Source organism: Cupressus sempervirens, chromosome 10 (assembly GCF_028749045.1).
Source record: "Cupressus sempervirens isolate cs-2001-9-10 chromosome 10, ASM2874904v1, whole genome shotgun sequence".
Lineage (NCBI taxonomy): Eukaryota > Viridiplantae > Streptophyta > Pinopsida > Cupressales > Cupressaceae > Cupressus > Cupressus sempervirens.
Window position 1 is genome coordinate 508,846,394 of NC_143127.1, and position 25,160 is coordinate 508,871,553.

A 25,160-nucleotide genomic window follows, 5' to 3' on the forward strand; every position below is an offset into this window, starting at 1 on the left:
TTGATATCATCAAATTCTTCATAACTTAGGACAGATGCAATGTCTATCATCATGGTGTTATGAGTATTCTTCTTAGCAATGTCATTAACAGATAATTTACCAGAAGGAGTTACATATGCTTCATCAAGATATTTCAATCCTATATCTCCAATGGAAGCCAGATGGAGTCTCATGAGACCTTACCATGCTGAAAAGTTATCCCTATTAAGCCTTGGAATTTCCCTCTTGTAAGACATCCTGATCTTTAGATTAGATCCTTGAAATCCTTCCTGCAAGCACCAAAAGCTCTGATACCAATTGTTGGAAATATAGATGGAGTAACTGAGAGGGGGGGGGGGGGTGAATCAGTTACCACAAAAACAAATCTATAGATCCCTTAGATATCTTAAAAACTAGTTACTGCTATCACTCAGTAGCCACATAGAAAAATGCTGTAACTCGGTACATGTATGTTAACTTATTACTGATCTTTAAGCATTCATAGAGATTTAACATGCATGTATATAAGAAATAACATGAACAAAAAAGACACCAGATTTAACGTGGAAACCCAATATGGAAAAAACCACCAAGTAACTAGCTACTAATTTTTACTCTTCTAAGGTGAGCCTTGTTAGGAGCCAACCCTGTTAAAGGTTACAAAACACACTATTAGGTGTGACCCTATTAGAGGATTTAATCACCCTGCTACAAGTGACCTTGTTAGAGTACTTTAGAACAATTCAAATAGAACTGTGACCTTGCTAGAGGATTTGCAAAATGAATTTTAGACCAACTCTATTAGGAGATTTAGAAATCACTGCTACAATTGTGAGAAAGTAACAATGAAGTGACCTAAATGAGATACAATTGAACTTTGTTGATACAAATATTTGTTATGCTTCACTAGATCCTCTATGATCGAATACAACTTTGCTGATCCTCAAGGATGTCTAATCCTTCTTCAAAATTTCCTCACACTTTCCTCTTCACACAATCAATACTCTTGCATGCTCACTCATTACATTCATTCATGCTTTAGAATTCACAACTTGACCTTTTATTTATACCATACAAATTATCAAGTTGGCTCATTTACAAGTTACAATTACCAATAATCATTACATCAATCAACTACAATTATTACATGAAACGATTAAACTTTATTTCCTAAAACAATGAAATCCTTCATTGGCTAACCCTGCTCGATAAACATTGCTCTAGAAATTATTTCTAGTGTTAACCAACTGAAGCTTGATAAATACTATGAACTCTACAAAATCCTTTGGAGATCGAGTGAACTCAGTAAACACTAACTTTCCTTCATTGACCTTGTGAGCTCGGTAGAAAACTAACTTCTGCCACAGAATCTTTCAATGCCCAAGTGAGCTCGGTAGAAACTGTTTCCAGAGAGTATTTTTAGGAATGCTCAGTATACTTTAGAATTTTCTTTGTTGACCAACTAAACTTGATAGACTTTTTTTGATAATTGATATAACATTTGTGTAACATCAAAGACAACACACAATTGAACAATTGTATCAAAAAACATTGAATTAGATCCTCAACAGAGTGCACAAGTAGTACTAAAATCATTTGATGAAGAGTTTACTAATTTGTTAAATGTGGCAAAGGCAAAGGCACATATTTCTCATGATGCGAACTTGTTTAGCACCACCTATCAGAACATCAAGAATGATTTGGTTAATCTTGATATACGTATAAAGGAATTTTGAAAATGCCAACAGGATGGGAAAACTTTTTATGTCAAGTGTACCTTATCATACAAACTGACAAAGACTATTAGGTCTTACCTTGTTAAAGGATTTCAACACCATCTTAAAAGTGTGCCTTGTTAAAAGACTTCAACTCACAATTAAGTAACAACCTTGTTAAAGGATTTCAATACAACTTGCTAGGACTACTTTGTTAAGAGATTTAACTGGTTCACCTGTTAGAATGTCTCAGCATTGATCCTGTGGTTAGAACTTTGTTGCTTGATGATAGATAACCTCTAAACTAATGTATACTTGATCCTTCTTGATCAGATGTCTCTTTGCTATTCACTATTTCCTTCCTCTATTCTCCTTTAACTGATTCTGCAATGCAATTTTAGATCATAATACCTTGGTCACCAAGAATGTCCTTGTTTGTACATGCAAAAATCTCCTTGATCATTTATACATTCACTTTCACACTCATAGAAAGTTTAGGGTTTGTCCTCCTTAAGAAGACCTAGGTGACTTAGGGTGAGGTGTGAATTAACGGTCATGATTCACCTTTTTTTCCACTTAAACCTTCATTTTACTTGATTGGATGCAAGTAACGCATAGAGATTCCAACTTGAGATTTGTCCTTATCACCAAAATATCATAATTCAATCTGTAAGTCAGCTAAAAAATGGTTTACATAGTAGTTTGTGCCAATATAAACAACTATGAAAAAATTGTGTTACCCATCTAAATTCCCAGATGCTCGACATATACTAATTTCAATACTGTGACTCCACATGCACTACTTGCTCGGCTCCTGAATCACTCAACATATACTGTTTGCTTGGCACTTGAGTGACTTGACACATGAGTGACTTGATACTCACTGTTGACTCGGCATGCTCTAATTATGCATGTTGTGCTCAACATATACTACTTGTTCAACATGAACTAATGATCCAGGTGGATCTAAAAGGCCAAAAAAATTCAACAGTCTCATAATCTCTCAAATTTAGTATCACTACAAAGAGCTCAGAGAATAGAACCTGATGCAACTTGAACGGGTGAAAAAGGAGGTCGTATGCAAAAGTTACGCTCAATCAAAGTTTAGGTCAACAAGCAAACTAGAGGGCTAGATAAAGGGTGAAATTAGACCATCTCAAAAAGTGGTCAACAATGGATTTCAAAATGAAGAGCCTAATGAGAGCTTTCCAACGGTGTTCATTTCATCAAAAATGAAGATCAAATGTGAAAATTATAACAGTTTGAAGTTTAGATAAAAGTGTGGATTTTGATGACGTCAGCATGACATCATAAAATCTTAAAGAGAGGGAAAAAGTTGAAATTCAAATTTAAATAGGTATTTAATTCGAATTTAAGAAAAGGGATAATGGGATTTGAACTCCCAACCATTACCCTCCTAAAATTAAGATCAACCAATAGGTTATTTCTGGCATATGTAATATTAGAGGAAGAGTTGTTATGTATCCATAACAAATCCGCCCAACCTTATTCAAATAAGGTTATTTTTTAAAACAAACCCCTATTAATGGAGTAAACTCACAACCATAAAATGGTAAAAGGGTAGATTCGAATTTATGTAACCAAAATAGGGGATTATGTTGGTTAATTGTTTTAGCCCATTTTTGGCTAAATTTCATGTATAAAAGGAGGGGAATTTAGAAGAGATGGACAATTAGCTTGGAAGGAAAATTTGCTCTTGGGGAAAATTTTGTAATTCTTTAGAGAGTTTGTGGGTGAGAGATTATTGTAAGCACTAAGTTATTATCTTCAAGTGCAAAAGAGAGAGAGACTATAAAGGTTAAAGCTTGGATGTTGTAAGAAGGTGTGTTTTACTTGGCAACATTAATAAAGCGGTCCTCGAATTGAGAAGCAGACCCAGAGACATAGTCCTACCCGGATGAACTCCGTATCAAATTGTTTGTGTCTCTTCCATCTCTTTCTTACTTCTCTCATTCCATTTTTAGTTATGTTCTTTATTTTATGTTATTTAACACATTGTTAATTTTAAGTGTTTAATGCATAAGTCTCCTTGTAATTTCAATGGTTTAAGATATATAACCACGCATTTACTGTCTGGATGGGGAATCAAATCTGAAATTTGGATTAAGGTAAAAATTTGTAAATCCTAGTATACAGATCAACTAAGTAAATGACCAGATACAAAATACATTCAAGATCCATGATCCAACTTCAAATTCACATTTCTAGACACATATGCATTCCACTTTGAAACCCTCTAAGTTCTACCTTAACCTAAGCCTAAGCACTCTATTTATACTTGCGAAAAAAACTTACATAAGATTTTAGAACATTACATCAAAGAAAGGCCAACCTCAAAATGGTCAACCCTCATCCCTAGACAAGATCCTATCATTAAATTCATGGACCAAATTAAATATAAAAATTGGCTCCAACTAAGAACCAAAACATAGATAACTCAGTCAAAGAAGGACATAAGCATCAAAAAAATCAAGTTCACTTGACACATGAAGGAACACTTGGCCAATACTAGACAACTTGACAATAACTAGAACTTGATAGTAATTAGAACTTGGTAGCAATTGGAACTCAACAACATCTAGAACTTGACAACAATTGGAACTCAGTAGTAACTGGAACTTGACAACAACTAGAACTTGGTAGCAATTAGAACCTGACAGTAGCTAGAACTTGACAATAAGATGTAGAATGAACAAAAAAAGTGTAGTATTACAAGGCAACCTAGGATGCTCCTGTATTAGAAGTAAAGACAAAGGAATGATGAAAAGAAACATACTACATGAGGAATTATGCTTGATTTTTCAAGTTGAAAATTAGAGTGCATATGAGGCATGTAAGGATTATCATTGGATTCAAGCAATAAAGGAAGAGCTACATTAGATTGTGAAGAATGAGACGTGGGAATTGATTCGAAGACCTAAAGAAAAGAATGTTATAGGAACTAAATGGGTATTTAGAAATAGGATGAAAGAACAAGGTGAAGTTGTGAGGAATAAAGCTAGTCTGGTATGTAAAGGATATTCACATGAAGAAGGTATAAATCATGAAGAGAATTTTCCCCTTTTGCTGGAATGGAAGCAATAAGAATGTTCTTGGCTTATGAAATGAGTAAAAAAGTTATAAAGTGTATCAAATGGATGTAAAATTTTTTTTTGAATGGAGAACTTAAAGGAGTCTACATTACGTAGCTTGAAGGATTTCCTTTGATAGAAGAAAAGGAAATGGTATGCAAATTGAAGAAAAGATTGTATGGTCTGAAGCAAGCACCTAGAACCTGGTATGCAAGATTAGATAAGCATTTGGAAAAACTTAGATTTACTAAAGTTATGATAGATAGTAATTTGTATTTAAAAGAAATTAAGAGTGAATTATTAATCATTGTGATATTTCTTGATGATATAATCTTTGGAGGTAATGATGAAGCAAGTAATAGGTTTGTTGATGAAATGAAGGATGAGTTTGAGATGAGTATGATTGGTGAGATGAAGCTTTTGTTGGGTTTATAGATTGTGCAAAATAGAGATGGTATTTTCATATCACAAGCTAAGTACTTGAAAGACTTGTTGAAAATATTTGGTTTAGAAAGGCGTAAGCCTCTTGGTATACCTATGGTAACTAGTCACAAGTTATCTAGCAAAGATGGGACACCTGTCGTTGAGAAGAAGTATAGATCTATGATTAGAGGTTTACAATATCTGACTCACACTAGACTAGATATAGAAAATATAGTTGTGATAGTAGCAAGATTTTAAGTTGATCCCAAGGAATCTCATTATGCAACAATAAAGCTATTTAGATATCTGAAGGGTACACTTGATTTTGGATTATGAAGAAATCAGATTGGAATATGTAAGTATAAAAGATAAGATTGCATATATCTTTAAAAAGACCTTACCTAAAGATACACTTGAGTATTTGCAAGGTATGGTTGGGGTTATGCCCCTACCTACTTCTAACTAGATGATGCAAATATTACATCAGTCTAGATTAGATAAGTATTTGGAAAAACTTGGATTTGCTAAAGGTACGACATATATTAATTTTTTTTTTGAAAGAAATTGAGAGTGGATTATTGATCATTGTGATATTTCTTGATGACATAATATTTGGAGGTAATGATGAAGCAAATAATAGGTTTGCTGACAAAATGAAGAATGAGTTTGAGATGAGTATCATTGGTGAGATGAAGCTTTTCTTGGGTTTATAGATTATGCAAAATATAGATGGTATTTGCATATCACAAGCTAAGTACTTGAAATAATTGTTGAAAATATCTAGTTTGGAAAGTTGTAACTGTATTGGTACACCTATGGTAACTGGTCACAAGTTATCTAACAAATATGAGACTCTTACAATTGAGAAGAAAAATTATAGATCTATGATTGGAGATTTGAAATATTTGACTCACACCAGACCAGATATAACAAATGCAGTTGGGATAGTAGCAAGATTTTAAGATGATCCCAAGGTGATCTCACTTTATGTGCATATACTAGTGTGGATTAGGAAGGAAATATGGATGAAAGAAAAAACACTAGCGTTGGAACATTTTTTCATGGAGGAAGATTGGTTTCTTGCTAAGCAAGAAACATGATTATATTTTACAAAGTACAACTGAAGTAGAGTATGTAGCAACAATAAATAATTATAATTAGATCATGTGGATGAAGTAGATGCTGAAGGATTTATGGATAGAGTTCTTAGAACTTGTTATCATACATTGTGATAACAAAAGTATGGTGAGTATGTCTAAGAATCTTGTGTTGCATTCTAAGACTAAGAATATATCTATCAAGTATCAAGTTTTAAGAGAGAAAGTTGTAGAGTTCAAGAAATCAAATTAGAGTATGTAAGTACAAAAAGAAGATTGCATATATCTTTACAAAGCACTTATCTAAGGATACATTTGAGTATTTGCAAGGTATGGTTGGGGTTATGCCCCTACCTACTTCTAAGTAGATGATGCAAATATTGCATCAGTTCAATGGTATAGAGCATAATTTCTTGAATGGACTGAATGATAATGCTTCCTATATGGGGGAGTATCTGAGATGAGAAGAGTCATCAAGGACTCTTTGTAGTTGGTATAAAAAAGTGTCTTTGGACAATTGAGCTGGTTGACGACTTAGAGTAGATGATTGGCATAATGAAGCCTTTGTCATTGATGTCAATGGGGGGGAGATTGCATGAAAAAAATCTCCTATGAATGGGGAGAGAGAAGTACCATGAATGAGGATAATATTGTCTAATAGGGGAGAAAGTGTGTACATGAAAGACATCTCTTATGTTATACATGAATGGGGGAGATATTTTATAGAAGACCAATAGTTGTTCTTGAGAGTCAGAGTGTAAACAACTAATGCCAATCCTAAGGAAAGTAATGTTCTAGAGGATATTTGATTTGATTGATTAAGAAGATTTGAAAAAAAGAGAACAAAAACAACAACAACAATAGAGTGTTGATTTGGTATTCTTGGAACTTAGATGTTTTTCATTTATATTTCCATTAATGCCAAAGGGGGAGATTGTTAGCATGAATGATGATGCTATTCCTTTGGGGGAGTATCCTAAGCAACTCTAGAGTACATGGGAGATTGTTAGCATGATTCACATGTATTCATGATAGTGTTTGTCATTGATGTTAACATAGTATTGTTTCTTGAAGACTGGAAGAGTAGTTGATAGAGAACAAGGGTGTACAGACAAAGAGTTGATGATCAAGAGGAGCACAGTTAAGGAAATATGTCCTGATGAAGTGGTTAAGTGCAATACAAAAAGTTGAAGATATATAGAAGGTATGTTTGATTTATAGATAACAATATAAAGACATAGTAATTAAGAAGCAATGCCCGATGTTTTTATTATATCTCCTAATAGCAATAGAATCATGATGCATGTAGTAAGACAGTAATAGTAGACAACTTGATGATGATGTTAGAGAGTGTGCAAGGTTTGAGGTCACATGTGTGAGAAGTTGTAAATACTATGAGATGATAGTGTTGTGTAATTGTGAAATAATTAATAATCTTCAAGAGGTCCTATTATAATTAATTGGGAAAGCCCTAAGATTGACTCGAGGAATAATTTTGAGGACATGGTATAAAGGAAGGATATTTTCTTGTTTGGACATATGTATCAAGTGTGATTGTGTGAACAAGAGAAATATATTTGGTAAATGTGAGTAAGCGATCCAAGGGATTATTGGATGCAAAGTTGGTACTTTGGTATCAAGATCACAAGAGTAAGTCTGATTACTAGGACAAAGGAAGTTTGAGTACATTTTATTTCTATTATTCTACAAGGAATAATACAGAGATTAGTTGGATGCATTTCATTGACTCCTAATAGAGCCCATCCTATAACAAGGAACATTTATATTGGGTCAGTGCAAGAAGTTGGGTCTCACTTTTGGCCAAAAAGTGGAAGTGTTTTTCTTGTTTTTGAAATATTTTGTCAATTGATGCCAAAATTTGAGCCATTTAGAGATTAAATATAAAAAAAATTTAGAAATATAAATTGTAGTGCTTGCAATCTTCTTTTTGAATATGTAATTTATTTGTATACCCATATGGTGGATTATTTTTTTGATATGGATCTTCAAAAACCACTTTTTCAAAATGCCTGTTTTAGGACCATACCATGCTCGTGTACGAACACCATAATTTGACACAAATGAATGAATTTTTGTGAATCCTTTTAAATGGAGTTAACTGACATACTAAATATTGATGAGAATATTTTTCTTGAATTTTTTAATGAATATTTTTATTATTATTAATTTTTAATTGGCTATAAAGGAAAATTTTAAAACCTCTCGTGTACAGACACCATAATTTGATCAAAATTTCACTTTTTTCAATTTTTTTTAAAACTTCAAAATAATTGAATGTAGATTGATGACATATAAATTAATTTAAGAAAAATTATAAAATAAAAAAGTTATTAAATTCTTAGTGAACGTTGCTATTTTACATTTAGGTACCACCTTTGATTAAAAAATAATACAAAAATAGTAAATAAAATCATAACACTATAAAATTTATATTTCTGAAATCAAGACAGTGAGAGCTCTAATGGGTTTTTGTTTCATAAAAAAAATTTGATCGGGAAGACCCTCTAAAAATTATGGCAAGGCATGAATTTGTTAGTTCAATGCCTTAGCCAAATCTTGAGAGGCCAAGGCATAGGCTTGGTCTCACCAAGCTTGTCCCAAACCAAAATTCAAGGCAAGAAAAAAAAATCCCGTCTCATGTTGTAAGAAATGGGCACCTGTTTTGAAAAGCTAAAAGCGGCATGTAAAATATGTCGAAAACTTAAAAAATTGAATTTTTAAGAAATGGGTACCTATTTTTTATTTTTTAAAAACGGGTAACCGTTTCTTAAAAATTAAAATTTTTATTTTTTGAGAAATGGGTACCCATTTTTTTAAAATAAAAAATGGGTACCTGATTTTTAAAAATAACAGGTGCCCATTTTTTAAATTTAGGGTCAGGCACCCGAGCCAAAAACGGGTGCCCATTTTTAAAAATCAGGTACCCATTTCTTGGAGGTCTCATTCTGTGGATTTGACTTCCACAGAATTGCGACCCAACTTTGTACATTCACCCTATTAGTACATCATTTTGTAGGTACCATCCCCACCAGGGTTTTCCCTCTGATCAAGGGTTTCCATAGTGAACATATTTGGTGATAGTGTATGAGAATCTTCTTATGGTTGCTGATTATATTGTTCGCATGCTTTAATATTAATAAGGTTGATAAGTGTTTTAATAGTTGGATAACTGATTCACCTCCCTCCCATCTCAGTTATATTGGTGGACTTTACTTTCTAACACCATGCGCACAAGAATCTCACTTAAGAAAGATCAATGGATATGTTTAAAAGGAAAAGTATGTGGAGGAGAATAAAGATTCCACTGACATTGGAAAGCGTACACCTAATGTGAGACATTAATCCCTTTTTCCTTTATTTTTTGAAATAGGAATAATGCTTTTCATGTGCACACTTAGGATAAGGGGCATTTTGGGGATTTTATTTAGTTGAAATGGAGCAATTTATTTCAATTAAATAAAATACTTAGGATAAGGTGGTAAAACCATAGGTTATAATTGAATAAATAATGAAGTGAGAATTTGAGCAATAGATAAGTAAATCAAAAATGCTAGAAAGGGGGTTCATAGTCTAGATGACCATTTTTAGGTGATTACATTTTCTGCTATTCCACTAACATGTGATTGATCTGGGAATACATTAATTCAAAGAATGAAGATGTCAAGATAGTAGCAAATAGATAGATTTGACTTTGAAGAAGGAAGTATAGAGAGATAGATGATCCTAAATGCAGAGTCGATAAGAAATAGGGACTAAACATTAGGAGAGGGAGATCCAAATCAAATGGAAAGGTTAAACATATGGCATAGAGATATAGGTAGATCAAGAGAAAATGGAAAGGTCAAACATATGCTTTCAAGAAATAACTATAGAAGAATCAATCAATTTGTAATGATAAAATAATTAGTGATTGAGTATTTCTACCCCTTCATGATAAAAATTGAAATGAGGTAGAGGGGATGCAAAAATAAAATATATATGATCAAATCAAGATAAGATAGAGTCCATGGTGATAGATAAGAGATTAAGACCAAAGGTAGACCACAAAGTGGAGGTAGTATGCCCTAGTTTGACAAAGTTTGATTAAGAAAGGTAATTAGATCAAAACATAAAGAAAGATAAAATGAAATGAAACATAATAGAATGAATAAGAATATTGGAATAGAGTAAAGAGATTAAGAAGACAAAGATTTCCTAAGAAGGAATAGAAGATTAAGGCTGAAAAGGTCAGCTAACTTTGTAGAAGAAGGAAGGATTTTAAAATATGATTTTGATCAACAAGATGAACCAACGTTTTGATTTCAATCTTGAAAATGGATCTAGGATGTCAAAATTAGGCAAGGCTAAATTTTTTTCTCAAATAAGAGGAGTTCAAAAATGAGGTCAAAATAGGTCAAAAGGGTATACAAGGGGCCCAAGGGGTCATTTTAAAATCATTTATCTTATTTAATTTTTGGATTCTAGAGAAATGTGTGTGTGTGTGTGAGAGAGAGAGAGAGAGAGAGAGAGAGAGAGAGAGAGAGAGAGAGAGAGAGAGAGAGAGAGAGAGAGAGAGAGAGAGAGAGAGAGCATGATGGCATAGAGGATAGTTCTAATTGAGAGGCAAAAATTCAATCTTAGTTGACTGCACAATTGACCCTGACAATATGTTGCCTTAGTAAGTAACCAATATAGCTTTGTTTTGAGTATTTTGAGCATTTTTGGCACATTTTTCTCATGTTTTTGATAGAGCAAGGCAAAATATTGTACAATATTGTTAGTGAATAGATTGTCCTCTATGTGCAAATATAACCCTAAATGCTCAAATAAGAGGACTAATTAGTACCAACAGTTGGATAGGTTATCATTGGATTGATAACCTTCCTCTGAATTTTATCAGGTACATCTCCCTGTGTAAGAAATACAATGAATAAATTGTGGATGCTTTTAACCAGAAAGCACGAAAGGATTTCAAACATCTACCTATAAGCACAAAGTAGATGTGGAAAAACTAAATAACTACAAGAAAATGAATGACAAATGACACAAAGTCCATTCACCCCGACATGTTACAAAAGATGAAATCAAGAAACACATTTTCCATCTCCTTGAGAAAGTGCAGAAACAAAGCTATGAGTATGTCTTGCAATCAGAACGTATATAAGGAACAACGACAATAAGAAACATGTTTTAGAGAAAATTAAAGAGAAACAAAGATCATGATTAGTGGAAAGAGGATTGCTCAAACTCTAGGTTTTGATGTACAATCAACTTTCGAGTCTCCCTTCCCTAAAGCATAAAAGATACAAAGAACTTATTACACATTTACAATTACAATCACTATTAAAGAAAACTAAAGCTCCTTCTCTGTATTACATAAACAAATCACAACTTTCCTACTTTCTAACACACAGTTCAGAAAAGAGAAAAGAAACCTTGGCTCTACTCCTTATAACCTTCACATAGAAATAGGATAATTATGAAAATATCTCCTCTTACTGAAGTCCACAGTTTGCAGTCTCAGAGAGAAAGATCGAACCTCTTGTGCCTCTATCATCCTATCATAAATAGAGTTTCCTTCCATTTTTGGTTGTGATAACTATTTCTTGCCAATTGGTTCTTTACATATTCCTAATCTTCCTCCATTGGTTTACCTTGATAAGCTTATTAAAGCTTTTGTTTATCAATAATAATCCTTTTCAAAAAAATATTTCGATGACCTCTCAGTTTTGTAATAACTCTGTATGTGAGAAAATCTCCAAGGATTATTAACCAAAGTTTCAATATCTTTATATGGTCACACCTGATTTGGACAAGTGTAATGAATTAATTAACAGATGTCAATTAATGATTTTTTTCACATTTATTCCCTATTTCAATTTCCTATGAGATTTTAAAATTGCATCTTGAGTTAATGGCCTGACATACTCTTTTATAAATAATGATCTCTTTTGTGTTGAAGATCAACCCTCTACACTTGGTAGACTTGGGTTTTAAAGCCATATGGATTCTTTTAAGTCTTCACACTACACCTTTTCAATCATCGAGCTTGAATTTGGGCCACTTTTGATATATAATAGAGGCATTTAAATTTCTTTTATATTCCTTTAAGACTTCACTGCCTTTTCATTGTGGAGCTTTAATTTCTCTTTAACTGTCATTTCTTTGTCCATGCATTCCCAGACTTCACCCAATGTGTCAAAAATACTGTGAAGAAGCTTTTCATAAAGTTGGACATTCAAATGATAACCATCTACCCAATGAAATTTTTTTTCTATTATGTCACCACGTGCAGGTCTTTCTACAAGTGCGAGAGCAACTTCTCTCATTGTTTTCAAAGATTCGGTGGACTGAGTTACACTTGTTGGAGAAGGAAGACCCTCAACTTCTTCAATCTTCATTAACAGTGCTCTCAATTCAGCCACCATCCTTTCATATCCATCAAGCCTAACAGGGGGGTGGTTCAAAAGGCCCTCTTCCAACATATTTAGCTGTTGTTTTTTCCACCATAAGTATGACTTCTTGTCAAAAAAAGTGATCTGGGAGGTGGTGTACAAAAATTCTAAAGGAATTAAAAGAGTATCCATCTGCTTGTCAACTCTACCTACAGCAACAAGAATCAAACCTTCTTTATGTGCACATCCATTGGTTCATAAATCTCCATCTATCAAAATATCATATGCGTTGTTCATGATATGAAAGTCTTAGTTGATGGCTACCCATCCCTTTCAAGAAAGGATAGGCTCGAGTACACAAATTGATTTATCAATGCTCTAACCAATGTTTATTTATAATCTGCATTAACATTCTCCAATGATGAGTGTATGTTGTGGAGGAGCCCACAACTTTTAATACCCCTATCGCTCCTCATATTTGAATGCGTAGATAGAAAGGTAGACCTTTCATTGCTCTTTTTCCCATTGTGGAAACTCATTATGAATCTATTCTTTCTTTGGTTGATGCATGGATCGGTTCTCATTCTGAATGAACCTTGTGCATCAGTCTTAACAGTGATGTCTATTAGAATTGTTCATGCAACATACTCAAGCCATCATCTCCATAACTATGGCTTGAGCCATTATATTGATTGATTAATATCTTTACCTCCTCCTTGTTTAATATGAATTATATCCATTCTTTATATTTTCACCCTTGAATGCAAGCTTTGCCAAACCATTAAAATGAGCCTTTATATCTGAATGCTGCGACCTTCAATTTGGATATTATGGGTTTGAATTCCTTTTCAAATTATTTGCATGAATTGGAAATGAATCACTAACTATGTTTGAAATCTCAAGCCACCATTCTACTCTTTAGAGAAGGTTTTTGTCATAGTTCTTTACTTGAGTGTATGCTTTCTTATATACTTTTCTTCTTAGTGTCATCAGCTCTTGCCTTTTCACTTGGTGAAGGATAAAATGATTAATGATTTTAATATTACCCATCACCAAGAGTCAGACAGAACTATCAACCTTTGACATATTTTTATCCACTCTTGAACCTAGTCTCCATGCAGATTATGAGAAGTCTTCATTAGTTGTTTAATTGTTTGTATCTTAGCAAAATTTAATTAACCAACTTTGTCATTTGGGTCTATGATTAAAATTTCAAATCATACCCATGAATTAATGTGATTAGACTAAGGGAATACACTTCTTGGATGATGGTTGAGCTTTTGAATCTATATTTTAGAATTTTCATATTGAACTTGGTCTTCTGATAAGATCTCTGAATCATTGAGTTTGAGCTGAATGAGTTAGTCATTTGGAGTTATTAGTCTAAATTTGAGGAACTGAAACTACACTTTTAGAATCTGATTTGAACCTGCACTCAAACTTCAAACTATTGAACCTTTGAAACATTAAACTCATTGAACCTTTGAAATTGTTGAATTGATGGTATCTAATCTTGAATTATGAACTTTTCTAAGTCAACCATTTTGCACTTTGAACCATACGTCTCAACTTTTCTCGTGTTGAACCTGCAAGATGGATCATTTGAACCACTAAACCATTTTGAACTACTTTGAACTAAGGTTCAAAGTGGTTCAAAAATAAAAATTACAAGTTTTAACACCATGTCTATATTGGGTACTAACAAATATATATAAAGTATTACAACCACTATAATGAAAAATATCATATGATATTTCTATCTTTTATAAAGTATCACCTCATAGTTAGATGTAGTATGATATAAGAACCACCTTTTAATCATATGACCCTAGAAAAAATATTGTAACAACATAAAGTATCATATTGGTATAGGAGAAAGTATCATATAATACTTGTTTAGTAAAAAATGAAGTATACTTAGAAATTTTGTCATTTTGCATAGTTAAGATTTAGTTGATTGCTCTTGTAGGTGAATAGTGATGTTTTTATTTTCATTATGATTCTCATATGATAGATAATAATATGTTTATGTGTGTTTGTGATGTAGGAGGTATTTCTAGAGCTATCCATTAGGGCACTTGAGGTTGTGGGATTTGGACTTGTACCCAAACTAGATCCCATAAAGAGGGCTATTCTTAGAGACATGGGATTTGGAGAGCTATTGCAGTTGCCCAATATTTGAGAAAACCATGGTCTCTTGATAGATCTGGCCTAGTGGTGGCATAACAAGCATAACACCTTCCATCTATCAATTAGTGAAGCCACCATCATATTGGAGTACTTATTTAGGATCATTTAGATCCCATGCATTAGGGAGCCAATACATGTTTTTTGATCATTTGAGTTGTCATCTATACTTAGTCTCATTAGTACCATCTCCAATGTGAATTATTTTGTTTCAAGTTTACTTTGATCAACCCCGTAAGGATGGAAGAGCTTTCTTACAAGAGGTGTTCCAGGATGACATGATCTTGGATAGATACATCGTATAGGAGGAGATGATAGAATGCTAAGGGGGTCAATATCTAGTGGTATGCATAGTATTCTCTCTAATTGGATATAAATTGATCACAAAAAAGAGCTAGAAAGGCATCCTATGTAGAAGGGGCTGATTGGTCATAGATCTGGTAGGCAGACAGAGATGCATAGCTTGTGGACCCACCATCATAACCATACGTGTATTATGAGCTACATGATATTTTATATAGGAGGGCAAAGAGCTAAGAATGTGGTGCTATTCTAGCATAGATATGGGCTTGGAATCACATTGATGTGGGGCAACCTAGAGTGCAGTTGGGAGAGAGGGGGAAACCCTATATATATATATACTCAGGATTCATAACACAACCACATAGTTGAGACACTACATACTATAGGTAGGTGCTGGATGATTTAGTCTTATTTGAGTGGAGACCATATGTCGAATGTGAGGCATGGATAGGGGCACAAGATGAGATGGTCTACATGTTCTAAAATAGGTCACTAGTAGGGAGGCACCGTAGGAGTATGGAGAGCTTCTCCATCATTTGAGTATGGTGATAATTTGGGAGGTTGAGGGTGAGCATAGAGATGACCACCTATGCTAGGTACAAAGAAGAGGAGGATATGAGGTGGCTTACGATGCCTAGCTATGCAACATGTGTGTAGGAGACACAACACTTGTATCAAGTGACATGGGATCTCCTCCTAGTAGTAATAGATGTAGGAAGCTCTCCTAACTATATGAGAGACATGAGGAGGCATGCCTTCCCTATGTTCATAGTTCTAGATGTAGTGTAGGTGGACAACAAAGGAGAGGGGGATGATGGAGATGATATAGGAGATGGAGGGAGAAGAAAGAGAGGATGAAATAGACCTGATGGGTCTAAGGGTCCATCTAGTAGTTGTGTTGTAACTAGATCTCATATAAGAGTAAGAGAAAAAGAGGACAAGGAACTAGAGGAGGGGGAGAGATAGAATGTAAAACACCATGGAGTTAAGGTTGTGTATTACTATGTTGAACAAATAGTTGTGGTGCCTCAAGGATAGAGACTCTTAGACTATTCTGAGCATGCAAAGAGATCAGAGGGAGTGGTGCCACTACCAAATAGGACCCATGATCCTCCTCCCTAGTCACATATAACACAAGAGGGAGTGAGATAGTCTTAGATCTAGCTTAGGGCTCCATGTCATTGTGACATTTTGATGTATTTTGAGACATTGATCTAGATTTTATACTGATATTGGATGTATGCTTGGTGTTTCACCACATATATATGAGATTCTAGATTTTAAGTTTAGCATTGTGTACTTGTCTCTTTTCATGCTCATGTGATGGATGTATCTTTATGTTTCAACACCTATTTTTATGTTTCCATGTAATTTTGATTTGTATGATCATGTTCATGTATGCTCATCTTATGTTGATATTCTTGTAGATGTATTGATATCTCTCTCATATGTCTAGCTCTATGGTATGATATAGATTTATGATTTGAAAATTTATTACTTGGATAGATTAGATATGATGATAAGATTAATCCCTTGTGATGATAGAGAAAGAGGATAAAGTGATGAGATGACAAGATCAAAGAGATGAAGATATGGTCAAGAAGAATCAAGAAGATGAATGCAGTTGACTGAAATGCCCATGAAAGATAAAGTAGACTCTCCTCGACACTTGAAATCCAAAACTAAGCTAGAATGAACCCTAGAATGCAAGCTACTAAGAAAAGGTGCAATTGCAAGGGTTATACAAGTAGGTCCTAGTTTTTATAATTGGTCCTTATTAGGGACATCAAAAGATCATATAATCATCACTAGTGTTAAATATGAGACTATGAATATGAACTATATTAGATAGAAATTTGGAAACCAAACCTATGCATCAAAGACATAAAGGTCAAGATGATAGTGCAGTGAGATTCCCTATATTTAGTATAGAAAGATTACACTTTCATCAAGAAAGAAAATGTGAAGATGTCCATAAGTGAAATCTTGTGGAAAGAAACAAGGATGTGACTTTGAAGATCCAAGTGTCAAGTGGGTCAAGCAAGAATCCCAAGACACCTAAGATCTAACAAAGTACACCTGTAGACATAAATCAAAGGAAGACTAGTGTAGGAGCATTTCCAATATCTACCATTTCAAGAAAATCAAAAGGATTGAACACAAAGGGTTAGAATAGGATTTTGATCTATAATCTAATGCTAGAAATAATGTCCAAGTTGTAAGGCAAGGAGACATTAGGTTTGTTATAAACTTGATTGTCTAACTTAGTCATTTTATGGACAATTTCTAGGTAGAATGAGGATAAGATAGTCTGGAAAGTTAAAAAATGATTTTTTATTTATTAAAACCTTCTTATAATTCTAGGTAGGGTCTAGGATTAGAGTTAGTAAAGTTTGGAGACATTTGACAAACTTTTGCAAAAAGTTGTTAAAGTTGTCAATGTTGCATATTTCATTTTTTGTGTAAAAATGCAACTTTTGAATCCCAATATTCACAATCACCTTCATCATTTGTAGCTATTTTAGAATGACATAAATAAGTTTGAGAAAAAATTCTTAGCATATATGAGAAGAATATATTGTAATCATTATTTCGAATATATAAAATTCTGTTATTTTCCTATTAAAACTGCCTGAGAAACTACTCATACGGAATTGTACGGATTCATATGCAATTATAAAAGTTTGGGAAAGTCAAATAAGGTTCTTATGAAGGATTTAAAAGTGTTTTTATACTTTGAAGACATACCGGTTAAGAGGAATCAAATTTTGATTTCTTGCTAGCTGCAGGGAGGCCCAAACTAGGGTTTTGAGAGAATATTCTCTTTCCTAGAGATTCCATCATGGGAAAAAGATAAGCCTTGGTGGAAAGAAGGGGGAGATGATGTAAATTAAGATAATTTGAGTCTTAGAATATGAAGCAAAATATGTTGGGAGAAAACACTAAACCCTCTTGACAAGCATCTAAATGTGATTGTCCAGAATTAGTTTTTTGAGGCACAACTTGTTCCAAGGGTGAAATAGAACCACAGGAACTTGGAATTAGATGTCTTGACATGCCTCTAAAGTATTTCAATACCATTGGTTGGAATAATTTTTTAATTTCTTGTACTTGATTTATAAAAGAGACCTACTGAGCCCTATTAGACCTAGGAGAATTTTGTAAACAACTTGAGTTGGGAGATTGGACAATATTCCTAACTTGACAGGGGTTGTTGATTTAAGGATTGGAACGTTTGAAGGTGGTTAAGACTTTCTATGGTGGAATTTTAAGAAGGTTGCCTTCAAAAAATCCTTAGTTTCTCCTTGTAGTCTATTTGGAGTTTTAGGTGAGTAAGTTGATTTTCGAAGTTCATAGTTGATTTTTCAAAGTACTTATTGGAGGGAATTATGTATAAATATATTTGGGAAACTACATCTAAGGTTAGAAGAAGCCCTATTTCATCCTTGAAAACCTCATCTTAAAGTTTGTGCCTTGTTAGGCCTCAAGAAGGTGTCTTAGACTTTGAATTTGATCTAGTCTAAGGAAAGTGGGTATTGGGGATCACATAATGGAGTCTAGTCTTGTATGGTTCTGAAAAATCTGTGTAACTATAGGGGACACACCTTGGGAATATAGAAGGGGTCTTTTATCCAAAGACCTTCCCCATGCCCCAATTCCAAACTATTAGGGAGGGAACATTTAAAAAAGCAATAATCATAGACAACGCACAAAGAAAATTAGCCATCAAACCTCGGTCAGTTTTTAAGTTTAAGTGTGTGTGTGAAAGTCACATGACTATCTTCTTAGGACTTAAGTATGCTAGTGAGAAATATTGCAACACCCTAGACTATAGCCAAAGTATCTGATATGTGTTGAGAAACACTCAATGTCAAGGGGAGTGTTGAAAAATATTGTTTGGGAGCTGCCAAAGAAACATCAACACAACAATAAGATCCATATAAGCTATACAATTCATGTCCCCTATAGCTAGGCAAGAATTAGTTCCAAGATAGTCAAGGCAAAGTGATAGGAGATGAGATGAAAGAGCTTAGAGCATAAAGTGACATACCAATAAACATAAGTGTAAGGGTCTCAAGTAGCACCTATTTCCAAATTTTCACCACTTAGCAGGAATTTTTTTTTCAGGATTTTAAATTGATTTTAAAATTTTTTTTTTTTTTTTTTTATAGTATTTTTGAGATATTTGATTTTTTAGGTGATACATAAAAGTGTATATTGCTAGGTTGTTAATATTTGGTAGCTTCAATCAGCTAAACCTATGAGACTACCATAAATATACACATATAAGTGTGATGTATGTATATATATGTATTTATATGTATATGTATATGAACATATATTTAATACATGAGATATTATATATATTTATTATTTTAATAATTATAATGGATAGACATGTCTCATGAGGAGACACTCATGAGACATGTCTCTTCATTTGTCATTTGCAATACATACAAGAAGAGATTGATGCATTTGAAAAGTATATACCAAGATAGCAATGCAACTACATCTGCAATCGATCCTAAGAAAATAAAATGGTATCAGAGCCATGGTGTAAATGTAATAAAAAAAAAGACACATTAGTTTTATATCAATTGTGTAGGATTCCATGCAACAAGGTTTGTTAACCCCAATATACAAACTGAACAATTACAAGTGGCCAACAACATACTCCTCTGTTATCAAAAATATATAAGTTATAAAACAATTTTTAAGGGAAATGACTCATATTGTAATAAGAACCATCATATAGTGAATCTATAGCCAAAATCACCTATAGACTCTACCTTTAGATGATATACCAATCATGATGGAAGGAGAGTAAATTAAAAGACTTACCATTTTAGGGTGCATGCAATAATATCAGTGCCCACATCACCGTTGGTCTAAGGAAAATGAAGTTATTGAAATAAACAACACTCAGAAGGATGTACTACCAAGAAATCAACTATATACATGTGAATTTGGTATGGAAGGACATATTCTGTTATCTACCTTACACAGTCAGGGTGATATGATGAAATATATAGCAGAAAACCACTGCATAGCAACTGTAGGACTATGTAATCAGGCAATATCTATACATAAAAGACTTTTTTTTGGAAATGGGCGACCTCGTACTTGATCTTCTCTTACATCTTACATGGCTCCAACATGGAAAATAAACCACCTAAAAAAAGAGATCGCCACACAGAGGGATTTTTTTAGAAAGATATTAAAAGGGAACGTTCGGAAAGAGTATGGATTACATATCATAAGTAGGAATGCATAATTAGTTTATTTTAATATCATTATTATGAATGTGGCTAATACTATTATTAGCTAGATATAAATAATGTAAAATTAACATTATAGAAAGAAATTACTTAAGAATATGTATATATTAAATATTATGAAGATTTCATTTATGAAAGTTATGTTAATTATAATAAATATTTTGTATGACTTGAATTTTTAAAATTTATTATAATCATTGAGAATAATTATTAAACATATTTTATTATAATTATAAGAATTATGTTCCTTGATATTTTCCTCTGAGAATGTTATTGTAGGAAAATGAAGATTGATTTCAAATTCAGAGGGAGATTGAGATTCAAAAGGAATTTGACTTTTCAATAGATGCAAAATTGAAAGAGTGGGAGCAGATAAAGGAGATAGCTTCATCAAACTTAGTGATCTCAAGATATTGATTAAGAAGGGGTAGACCATGTTGAAGATGGAGTCCCTAGTAACAATAAATTGTAGCAATCAAGAGGACCGCAATTCCTAAATATACTTTGTGACTATGTGATTTTAATGGGCTTGCCCCTTGTGTACATCATGAGGAAGTTATGAATTCCAAATGATTATCACTTGTATTTGTATAAGTTATTGAAAGGTGATGATCTTTCAATAATTTAATCTATTATAATAGATATCTTACAATGTCTTTGCAGATCATGATAGATTATACTTTGCATGGTGGATGTTTATATTGTACACATTATGAGAATGTGAGTACACATACCTTATAAACACTTTGAGTACATGGTGAATGGTAGCAAACTGATGTTCAGGAGGCTATTACTCATAGTACTTGGTGAATATCTTGCAACTTTGCATTTAGGAGGCCTACTAAAAAGCACCTAGTGAATGTCAAACAAGTTGACATTCATGAATGTCAAAAGAGTTGGAATTCTACTATCAAATGAGTTAATATTAAAAGTCAAATGAATTGACTTTCAAATGTCAAACGAGTTGGCATTCAATAAACTGGAAAGTCAAATGAGTTGACATCATGGAAACCATTTTTTTACATTAAGATAATGTGTTGTTCAAATTCTTGTTTATCCTCCCTAGCTAAGAGAGAGTGTTAATGTTTGGTAACTTCAGTCAACTAAACCTATGAGACTAGTATAAATATACATATATAAGTGTGATATATATATATACATATACATATACATATACATATATATACATATATATACATATATATACACACACATATACATATATATATACACACATATATCTATATATGTATATATGTATATACATATATATGTATATATGTATATACATATACATATATACATATATGTGTATATATATGTATATACATATATACATATATATATATATATATATATGTATATGTATATATATATACATATATAAGTGTGATATATATATATACATATACATATATATACATATATACATATACATATATATACATATATACATATACATATATATACATATATACATATATATGTATATGTATATGTATATACATATATATACATATATAGATATATATATATACATATATATGTATATATATAATATACATATATAAGTATGATATATATATATATATACATACATACATATATATGTATATACATATACATATATATGTATATATGTATATATATGTATATGTATATACATATAGATGTATATGTATATACATATAATATATATGTATATAATATTATATGTATATGTATAGACATATACATGTATATAATACATGTATATACATATACATCTATATGTACATACATATACATCTATATGTATATACATGTATATGTATATATATATGTATATATGTATATGTATATATATATATACATATATGTATATATGTATATGTATATATATGTATATACGTATTATACATATACATATATATGTATAACGTATTATATATATAATATACATATACATACATACATACATACATACATATATATATATATATATATATATATATGTATGTATGTATGTATGTATGTATGTATGTATGTATGTATGTATGAACATATATATTTAATATATGAGATATTATATATATTTATTATTTTATTAATTATAATGGATAGGCATTATTGGAAATATAGGTGCAGTAACTGAGAGGGGGGGTGAATCAATTATCAAAAAATAAATCCACAGATCCCTTAGATGTCTGATAAAATTATTTACTACTGTCACTCGGTAAACATACTTAAAATGTTGGAACTCGGTAAATGCAGTGTATGTTAAACTTATTACATATCTTTAAATATTCATAGTGATTAACCTTTAAACATTCACAGTGATTAACATGCAAGCACAAAAGAAATAACATGAACGCATGAGACACTAGATTTAACGTGGAAACCCAATATGGGAAAAACCACCAAGTAACTAGCTACTAATTTTCACTCTTCTGAAGTGAGCCCTGTTAGGAACCAACCCGGTTAAAGGTTACAATACACACTATCAGGTGTGACCTTGTTAGAGGATTTAATCACCCTGTCAGGAGTGGCCTTGCAAGAGGTCTTTAGAACAATTCAATGGAACTGTTACCTTGTTAGATGATTTACAACTGGCTATTAAACCAAATCTGGTAAGAGATTTTGGAATCACTACTACAATGGTAAGAAAGTAACAATGAAATGACCTGAATATACAACTAAATTGCTGATATAGATCTTTGTTTTGCTTCACACTAGATCCTTCCTAATCAAATATATCTTTTCTACTCCTCAAGGATATATGACCATACTTCAAATTTGTTCACACTTTCCTTTTCCAAACAATCAATACACTTGCATGCTGACTCATACTTTTAGAATCTCAACTTGACTTTATATTTATATCATTTAGATTATCAATTCGACTCATTTAAAAATTAAAATGTCCAATAATCAATACCTCGATTTGCTAGAATCAATAATTAACTTTCATTTCTTAAATCAATAAAATCCTTCATTAATAGACCTTGCTTGGTAAACACTGATCTTGAAATGATTTCCTATGTTAACCAACAGAGGCTCGGTTAACATTGTAAACCTACAAAATCCTTTGGAGATTGAGTGAACTTGATAAACACTAACTTTTCTTTGTTGACCATGAGAGCTCAGTAGACACTGTTTACGCAGAGTAATTTCTAGGAATGGTCAGTAGACACAAAAAATTGCTTTGCTAACCAACTGAGCTCGGTAAGCATTGTCTACCAACTGATATGACATTTGTGTAACATCAAAGACAATACACAATTAGACAATTGTATCCAACAATCTCCCTCTTTGGCATTGATGGCAACACAACATGTCATAGAAAAATGAAATTTGAAAACAAGTCTTTTTTTCACAGAAAGTTTTCTCCCTCTTAGATTTTATGCCACAAACTTCTCTAATGCAATAATCTCCCTCTATGAAGGAATTACATAGCTTCTTCTTCAAAATAATAAACTTTCTCTCAAAAAAATTTCAAAAAGATATGACAGTAAACTCTCCCTCTTTGACAACACATGCCAAAGATAACACATACCAAATAAGTATCGATGTACCTTGAGTATTGATTCATATGCAATGTTCCCTAGATTATACTACATCAACTGATAGATCTTCAACTTGGTTCCTGTTGATGCATCACTAAATTTTTATTTTAGTGAGCTTTAGATAGGGGAATGATCCCTAACTTACCTCTTAGATACAAGAATGCATGCTTAGGTACTGACTTGGTGAATATGTTTGCAATTTATTCTTTTGTATGGACATATTCCAATTTGATTTCTTTATCCTACACCAATTCTTTGAAAAAGTGGTATTTTATAGCAATGTGTTTGGTTTTGGAATGCATCACTGGGTTCTTTGATACGTTAATTGCACTTGTATTATCACAAAACATGACAACTAGTTCCTTGATCTCAACCTTCATGCCTTCCAATAACTGTTTAAACCAAACAATATTAGAACAATTCACTGCTGTTGCAACATATTCTGCCTGTGTTGTATATTGGGATGTGCAGTTTTGCTTTTTACCTATCCAAGATACCAACCTTTTGCCAAGAAAGAATGCTCCACCACTTGTACTCTTTCTGTCATCAATGTTTCCTACCTAATTAGCATCAATAAACACTTTTAAGTCTAGATTTCCTCCAAGTTTATACCATAAGCCATAATCTTTAGCACCTTTCAAGTATCTCAAGATTCTTTTGATTGCCATCATATGATTTTCTTTGGGTTTTTCCAATAATCTTGCTCCTATACCAACTACAAGAACAATATCAAGCCTTGTATGAACTACATACTTTAATTTTTCAATCATTGATCTATATAAGGTCAGATCTACCTCTTTTGAATCATCATCTTTGGTAAGATTTAGTCCAGTATACATGGGGGTTCCAATTGGTTTACAATCTTCCATACCAAACTTCTTGAGTATCTCCTTGATATACTTAGACTGAGTAATGTAGATACCATTCTTGCTTTGTTGTATCTGAAGACCAAAAAAGAACTTAATGCCACTAAACATAGACATTTCAAATTCTTTGTTCATTTGCTCTAAAAATTCTTTGCATAGATCATCATTCCCTGTAAAAAAAGTACCATCCACAAATATTTCTCTCAAAACAATCTTGTTATCTAGTCCTTCCTTGATATACAAACTACTGTTATCATTAGTTTTCTGGAAATCAATCTG